The 8,720-nt window shown below is 52.0% G+C and overlaps 1 protein-coding gene across 1 annotated transcript in view; it reads right to left on the reverse strand.

Annotated features, from left to right (window-relative positions):
- The window catches only part of LOC144226847 (zinc finger protein 185-like), a gene marked incomplete at its 3' end in the record, with an annotated part of 35,165 nt that extends 27,005 nt beyond the window's left edge, over positions 1-8,160 (reverse strand). Inside the window, exon 1 of the mRNA XM_077758363.1 lies at positions 8,090-8,160. The remainder of the gene's footprint in view (positions 1-8,089) is intronic.
- Positions 8,161-8,720: the final 560 nt, after the last annotated feature.

Genomic DNA, 8,720 nt, shown 5'->3' on the forward strand with positions numbered 1-8,720 from the left:
GTCTGAATGTGTGTGCGCTGGGCGCTGGCCACAGTGAGCAAGCATGAATGGGCACACCACAGACAGAAAAGCAAGAGGTGGGACTTCTTCCCCAGAGATGAGTTTTGACAATCTGTACCCAGAGGACTGAGAGGGAGCCTGGCTGTGTTTCCCTATGTTTACCAAGTTTCTGTGGGCCCCATCCCTGGCCAGTAGGGATCACATGCAGTTCTGTCTTTTGGAACCTGAGTCTGTAGCTCAACTCTGGGTTGACCCCTTAGGTGTGAGTCAGGAGTTGACTGAGGAAGCAGTGGGACAGGACAAGAAGACACAACCCCAAGAATGGCCCATATGGCCAAGCCCAGTGACAAAATGTGGATGTGGCAAGTGACATATACTGAAGGCATCAAGGCCTTGGGCTGCCCAGTGCATGGGCCAGTTGCTGGGCCAACCTCAGGCCACATTTGAGTAAAGGTCTGTCTGTGAGCATTTTCATGGGGCTCCAAAGCACAAACAGAAGACTAATTCAGAGAACATTTTCTAGAATTGCCACCCAGCTTGATTCTCCATGTTATGCACACCCCTTTTCTCAAGCAGGCTTCTGTTTCTTTGCCCTTGCAGCTACCTCTTTGCCAAATGGCCTTGAGCCTCTGCCCAGGTAGCATGCAGAGGAGCCCTCAAGGAACCCTAAGAGAGGCAGAGCACCAGAATCACTTCAGCAAAAACATAAGTGCTCCCATCTGGGTCATGAGGGAAGAGGTGAAGTAATGAAAATTACCTTGTCTATCAAACAACTTGTTTCTAAGATGAGTAAACCCAGCCAGTTCTGATTCTTCTGCTGGGCACTCTCAGGCAGTCTCAGAGAAGACAGCTGGCCTGATAGTAAGGACACTTCTTTTTCCCATGGGACCTTGGCTCCCCATCATTGGGTGAGGGTATCAATGACTAAACTATGGAAAGACAAGCCCCGTAAGGAGGACTCCAGCTGTCATACCTGTTCCTTCTTGTCTTCCTTTATAAATTTTTTAATGTTTAATTTTGAGACAGAGAGAGACAGGGCGTGAACAAGGGAGGGGCAGAAAGAGGGAGACACAGAATCCGAAGAAGGCTCCAGGCTCTGAGCTGTCAGCACAGAGCCCGACATGGGGCTCGAACCCACAAACTGTGAGATCATGACCTGAGCTGAAGTCGGACGTTTAACCAACTGAGCCACCCAGGCGCCCCAGTTCTTGCCTTCCTTTAACAGCCTAGGTTGGGCTCTACAACCCCAAGGCTCTAGCTCTCCTGGCCACAAACCCTCCATACCTCCCTTCTGGCCCAACTAGTAATGGGGGATTCTGAGCACGGGGACCGTAACTGCTCCCTTTAGACACAGAGTNGGGGGGGGGGGGAAGGCTCAAAGAAAAGACCCTGTTCCTTAGATCTACCTTCTGGAATGGGCATCTAGGTCCTCTTTGGGTGTGTTCCAAGTAAATGCCTTTGAGCTTCAAGGTTAGAGTCCTCTCTTGTGCGTAAATGCCCATGAGGGGCTCCTCTCAATCCCCTTCAGGGTAATGAAGGATTGGGGTGGTATGGGTTACCAGAGGAAGTTTAACACCAAGGTAGTCAAGCCCGCCTGCTAGAGAACCCTGCCTCCTACCTTTTTCCTGTAAGCACCAGAAACAGAAGGTAAGAAGGGGGTAGGAGACCATGCTTGTTCAGATAGCTGTAGAGCCAAGCCATCTGGGCTCATTATCTGTCATTTCATGGGAGAGGCACACTCATGCTGATAGAGACGTGGAAGACTGGGTCAAGGCCAAGAAGCCACACATCTGTGACGTCTCTTCAAACTCAGGTACAAATGAAAGGCCACTAGACAAGGAGTCCAAGTCCTGGTTCTGTCAAAACAAGTCACTGGACATGTCACTTACTCTCTCTGGCTGAAGATGAAGTCCCCAGTCATGGGGGAAAGGCATGAGTCTCAGTGCAGCCCCTCTGCTCATCAGCAGGTTCATGGGACCCCATGCAGTGCTGTTTTCAGAGAGCTTCCCTCCCTGTTCTGTCCTCCCTCTGCAACATCCCCTGGAGGTCAAAGGCCTAAGATGCTGGGCAGGCTGTGGGACAGGCTGTGGGACAGGCTCTCTGAGGAGGCTGCAGCAGGAAGTACAGGGATGAATTGGCATGCACTCCACATGCTAAGCTAAGAAAGGCCTGGACAAAGAGATGAATGGAGTGAGGCCACAGGCAGGATGTAGCATGGAGTGTGAAGGGGCTGGGGACACCAAAAGTCAGTGAGTATGACGTCCACCCCCTGCTTGGGTGCCCTCATCCAGTCCTTCCTGAAGGCACTTGGCCTAATGTCTAGGTTTGGACCCAGGCCAACACTCAGGCAGCCAAGGGCTAGAATGATCAAACGTTTTATGAAGCAGCCTCCTGTGGCCAGGTCTCATGAGTGAGGACATCCTGATTCCTAGTCTCAACATCTGGCAAGAGGACGATCAGCAGACAGGTTGCTTTCCTCCTGAAAGGGGCCATTCAGAGGCCTGGCAGAGCAATGGCTGAGCAGCTGGGTCATGTCAGAGCTCTCCAGTCTGCTGCTCAGCACACAGCTCCCAAGAGCCCCAGTGGAGCAGAGCACTTTGACCTGCATGTGATGCTCCAGTCCTAGGGACGCCCACGTGGAGGCTAATAAGGCAGAAGGAGGCACACCACGTGGAAAAAAAAGCTGGAGGAGATTTGGATTACAGAGGGAAAAATGTAATATGGAAAAAGAATGCCTGGGAGGGGGGGGAATATTTGTAAATGTGCTTTACAGGTAAATGAGTTCTACATGAAAGTCTGGAATTTCACCTTCCCCCACCCACCCTCAATATCCCCGAATCTAGACTTCTCGGCGTCAGTGCTGGAAGGCTCTGGGAGCCAGGTGTCTGAGGGTATGACACAAGCCAGCTCTCTCCAAAGACAGTAGAGAGCTCAAGCCCCAAGAGCACAAAGGGATCTATGGCCGCCTGTCACTCTTGAGGGGCCAGGATTCCTCCTGGCTCTCCTGTGCACACTTTCTAGTTCTCCACAGGCTGGATACAAGTGACTGGTTGGGTGACTGGGCCATTTCAGAGGTGGCTTGGCCTCAAGGGCCAGCAAGGGCTTCTTGGCAGGGCCCTCTGAGATGCTCTGTGGAGGCTAGGGGTCTGGGCAGGGTTAAAATGATGGGGATAGCAGGGCCCATGAGCCCCCAACCCCAAACAGAACCCCTTGCCAGATCCATCTATATGAATTATTCCCACTGTTCCCAGGGCATCCACCTCCCATGCTGTAGCATAAGAAGAGGCCCAGAGGAACCCTGGGAGCTCTCCTTCAGGGCCTGGGCTGGCTTGGTCCCTCACCCCCTGGATCCTTGTAGCCTGGAAACCAAGGTAGTCTTAAGCTCATGCCAGTGGAGCTGAGATGCTATCCCCATCTGCACACAGACAGCAGCCAAAGGGGGTTGAAAGGGACTCAGGGGTCATAGAGCCCACCCTCACCTCAACCAACTCCCTCCTCAGGAATACCCCTATACCGTCAATACGGCCACCTATTCAGCCTTTGCCAAAGCAGACTTGGTGACCCACAAGTCCCCATCCCCCACTTGCCCCTGACTAACACTGGCCAAAGAATTCATTTTGTCCTAATTAGCAAAGCTCAAGGGGAAAAGAGGTACCAGCCCCCTCTCCTCACCAACAACATCTCCCACCCCAGCTGACCTTGGACAGACCTCCTCCCAGCTACTTTCTCCCCTTCCTGTCCACCCTAGACCCAAAATGTCCTGAGCTCCACCCTTACCTATGATCACTGTCCCCATTTTTTGATAAGAATATGGAGACTCAGAGAGGAGAAAGAATTTGTCTAAGGCCACACTTTCATTTATTCAATAAGCATTTATGGAGACTTGACAGCCAGACTGGGCACTGGGCAGACAGAAAGACAGACAGACAGACAGGAACCTATAGCAGCCTTTCTAGGGCACTGCCGGAGTGCTGCATTTCCCAAGGAAGTGCCCTTGGCTCAGGCCTTCCCAAAAGAATGAAAGAATGAGTAGGAGCTCACCAGATAGAATTGGTGAGACAAATCCTTGGTTTTTGTTTTGTTTTGTTTTGTTTTGTTTTAGTCTAAACCAGGCACTGCCTGATGTAAGCATTTTCACTCGTTCTTATGATTAGAACCCCTTGCCACATCAAGCTCTCTGGAAAACTGACCTAGTCATCAGAAAATGGTGTGCTGAGCCAATTATCACAGGAACCAGACTAAGGGGTCCAAGGCCAGGACCACCAGCAACAGCCTACAGCAGCATGAGGCCTGCCCACCACTGGCCCCAGAAGCCAGGTGTCCTCTCTGACCCAGGGCATGGCCACAGAGCTCCGAAGCCACCTCCACTGCCACCACCAGTGGCTCCACTTCTTGGTTCCCTCTTGCAGTGGGAAATGAGCACACTCCGCATGGGAAAAACCTAGACAGTGGTTCTGAAAGTAGCCTCTGGGTCCCTCTAGAATCCAAAACCCCTGGGACATGTGCTTAACATGTAAGTTCCTGCCTCCCCACATTAGAGTTTGACAATGACATCCATAGGGCCTCTTGACCTTTCATTTTCCAGTCCCTTCTCCACCCAGACCTGTCCCTCCTGCTTTCCTCCCCCCAGCCTTCTCAGTTCTCAGTCACTGCTGTGCCCCGGTGCCCAGCACAGGCAAGTAATCAGAAAACATTCACCAAACACATACATGGTTATCTGTGAGACAAAGTAACCTGGCTCCACTCTTAATCCTCAAGTGAGTCTTAAGTGGGTACCTCTCTGTGCCTCAGTTTCCCTTTTGGAAAAAAAGAACTGATGCGAGCCCTGCCCACTCCCTGACCCCTGCATGGCCATTCCTCAACAAACATTACTGTCACACAAGTGCTTCCATGTCAACTTCCCCCTTCCTAAAGAAAATTATCAGAAAAGTTAACAGCGGGGAATCCAGATGAGACTTTGAGGGAGTTCTTTGTACCATTTTCACAACTTTTCTGTGAATTTTAAATTAATCCAAGATAAACAGTTAAAAATTAAAATAGTAAACATTACAAAAAAAAAAAAAGAAAGCAAATCAGATTTTAGTAGGCATCCAGAAGTGAATCTAAGAATTAAGTGTTCTGTGGCAAATATTTAACTGTGGGTGGACACCATATGCATCACTGGTACAGACTAGCAGTGATTTTTTAAACCATTATTCTTTAGATGGGGAGCCCACATGCCTCCCAAGCTGGCCCCACCCTCAGCCATCACAGCCACTGGAGGAGGATACTGTGCAGCAGGTGCTCCTGGCTTCAGCCTCCCTTCTGTACAGGTGACAAAACCGAGGCCTCCGGAGGTTGTGTGGTAAGCTTGGGTTTGCACAACTGGATGGTGGCTGAGCTGGGATTTGAACCCAATCTGACCTCAGAGCTGCTCTCTTATCACTAGGCTGTAAAGGTACCTCCCTGGTCTATCACACAGTCTACTACCATTCATCTTTTTGCTCCACTTCATTAGTCTCCTGGCAGCTCGCTGACCCTCAGAAGCAATGATGCCAACCTCTCCTGAACATCACTCTCAGGCATGTGGGACCCCCAGGTGTGCTGCCCCTGTCTTGGCATCAGCAAGCACTCTGCAGGCACAGCGGAAATGAATGCAGAGTCCCTGATGGATCACAATCACAGGACCCAGAGACCTGGGGCACCATGTGGGTTGCTGCTCAGAGCTCTGAAGCCTTTGAAAACAGCTCTCCTCTTCTCCCGCCATGGTTCTGTCCCATTCCAGGAGGGCCTGGCAGTGGGGGCAGCCTCAGGGCTCAGCAAGCAGAAAGAAAGCTGGTGTTATGCATGAGCTGGCACCTTATGGGCTGTGGCTTGAAGCAAGATCCAAAGGGATCAGTCACCCGTGGAGGCTGAGTGGGAAAGGAAGAAGGCAGGCTTCCAGCTTCCAGAGTGCATTGAGCCAGATTTGGGACTTTTCTTGCCATGCAACCGAGGACAGTTCAGGGACCAGCTGCTGATGCCTATCTGCCCTGCTAGATCTCAGGAGGCTACATGGGGGACTAGGCCGAAACACAAGGAGCACCAGGCATGCTGAGGGAGGCTGAGGTGAAACACTGTCCACCCCTGGGGTCACTGTCCTCAGTGGCTGAAATCTGGACTCTAGTTGAGGAAGAAGTGAGGTGGACAATTTCAATGCTGGTGGTTGCTCCCTATCGAGTGCCTTTCCATCTCCTCAGTTAGCCTGTCACTCCTTGGGGCAAGGCCTGCTTCTGATTTCCCTCCAAGCCTCCACTGCCCAGCTCTGGGTGGAACATATAGGAGCTTAGGAAGAACTGGCTTTGGTCTTTCAGGAACTAAGAGGAAGGATAGAATCATGCAGCCTCAGTGGATATACAGGCCTTGATCTGGCAGCTGCTGAGCTCTTTCGCTTACTTTCAAACCCTCCTCTTCCAGGAAGCCTTCTCTGATCCTCCCAGTAAGGGCTGCTCCCCTGCTCCAGGCTCCCATGGCCCCTTGTGTTTATGCCACCCAGTACTACAGCACCCAATATGGAAATGGGCCACCTCTGTCGCTGATTTGTGAATGTCCAAAGGGTGGAAATGAACAGATCTGAAGCACCTGCTGTGTGCTGCTCTGGTACCTTCCATCAAACTTACAATAGCTGAGTATAGGACCCTCAGGCACGCCAGGGCATCTGAAGTCCAGGCCAGGAAGGCACAAGGGCTGGGGCTGATAATTGATGGAAGAGGGTAGGGTGAGTGAGGTGGATCTGCTCCTTCCCATCCTGGGATGGCCCAGGGGTAATGAGACAAATAGCACAGACACCAAGAGCAGCCAGCAAGCTGGCCCCTGGTCTGTGCATCTATGTCCTAGCTAGTTGCTTCTAAGAGGCAAGTAGGGCCTTTGAGCTGGTCTCTGGGCTGCCCTTGATCTTTTCAGATGAGGCAGTGGAGACCCTGGGAAGGTAGATACATCCCTTGCTTCCCCTTTCCCCCAGCCTTGCCCAGAATTATGTGAGCTGGTGAGGAGGAAGCAGGAATGCAGAGCCTTTCTCCACTGCCCAGGCTTACCAATCAGTCCATGGGACCCTGCTTCCAGTCCCCAGCCAGGTACCATGACCAGAAATCTAAAGGACCATGAGACCAAAGCAAGACTGGCTCCAGGTGCAGGAAGCATTAACCACTGCTGGATGGGGTGTGAGGGAATCTCTCTCTCAGGGTTCATAGAGTGTGATCCTGAGATGCACTGCCATGCAAACAGCTCAGTGTGAACACAATTCCTATCACATATCAAATGTTCCAGAGCCCAGGCCCGCTCACACTGACCTCATCTGAATCTCCAGCAGCCTTGGGTGGGGAGGAGGCCTGCTGCGTTACCCCCTTGGACTGATGGAGCTGCCCAGGTGCCTCCAAGCTCAGAAGTAGCAGAGCAGACAGAGATGCTGAGCATTCAGTCTTCCTGAGGCCAGGTATCACTCTGCCTTTCCAAAGAGGACAAGGCTCTTGGCTCCCCTACCCCCATCCAAACAATTCAGCCACGGAGCCTATTTGCTGCAGATCCTGTTGATAACACGCAGTGACACTTGATTCGGCGCCTTCTGTCTGTACAGCTACCTTTCTGGTAGCCCTCCAGGAGACTGCCCTGTGCCCAGCACATGCTCATCACAAGCAATCCTTGAGCCCCCTGCTCTGGGCTACAGGGTGAGCCAGCCTCTGGGTCTCAGTGTTCTTATCTATAAAATGGACACAGGGTAAACTACCTGATCTGAGATGCCCTGATTCTTTTTCGCCTTCAGTCAACTCTTAGAGCACCTTGGCCCCAGGCCATTCACTAACAATCAAACCCTCTCTTCCAGAAAGGGAGAAGATGGAGGGCTCAGGCCAGCCTTCTCTGCCTCTCTAGCTTAGTCTCTTTGCTTACAGAGAAAACCAGAAATCCAAGTGCACTGCCTCCTTGGTGGAAGCCCAGGAGGAATGCTTGGAGCCGGTGAGGATCATGGAAGGGGGAACTGAGGCCCTGAGCTGTCCCGCCACCTGGCTGGGCATGGACCGGGCGCCCCCCGTTGCTTCTCCACCGGGCCGCGCCAGCGGCGACTCAACAGCCCTACCTGGCACAGGTGCCTGGCTCGCGGGGCGGGCAGGGGATCGGGCGGGCACAGGACGCGGGCTCCCGCAGNTGTCAGCAAGCCAGGCCACCTCACAGGTGACACATCCAGACCCCTAGGGCCAGTGCAGTTCGATAAGTGTCATTCATTTGTGCCTTTTGAGTACTTGTGTCATTGATCATGCTTACTGAGTACTTACTATGTGCAAGGAACCAATATGGGGGCTAGGAAGGAGGGAGCTTCAAAATAAGCCCCAACCCTGCCTGTGGGTCCAGGGAATGCCTCTGATATGAGGAACAGTTAAGTCGGTTGAACAGATGGCTTAGGGTTGGCTAAAAGTTGACCTATCAGATTACAGGATCAAAAGGATGGACCAACAGTTCTTCCTTCATCAAGCTCTGTCAAGTCTATGTCCTAAATGACCCTCCAATCCACAGACTTCTGTCCATGCCCACTGCTACCACCCTAGTGCAGGCCTGGGCTATAGGACCAGCCTCCTTGCTGGTTTCCCTGCCTCTGGCTTTGCCTTCCTTCCCACCCTGTCTCCACAAAGAAATTAGTTTAATAGTTTAAATGCTTGCAACTCTTTGATGGCTTCCCATTGCTCTCAGGATAAAAGCCAAACTTTAAGAGG

The sequence above is a fragment of the Crocuta crocuta genome, unplaced genomic scaffold (genome assembly GCF_008692635.1).
Source record: "Crocuta crocuta isolate KB4526 unplaced genomic scaffold, BGI_CrCroc_1.0 scaffold2141, whole genome shotgun sequence".
Taxonomy (NCBI): Eukaryota; Metazoa; Chordata; class Mammalia; order Carnivora; family Hyaenidae; genus Crocuta; species Crocuta crocuta.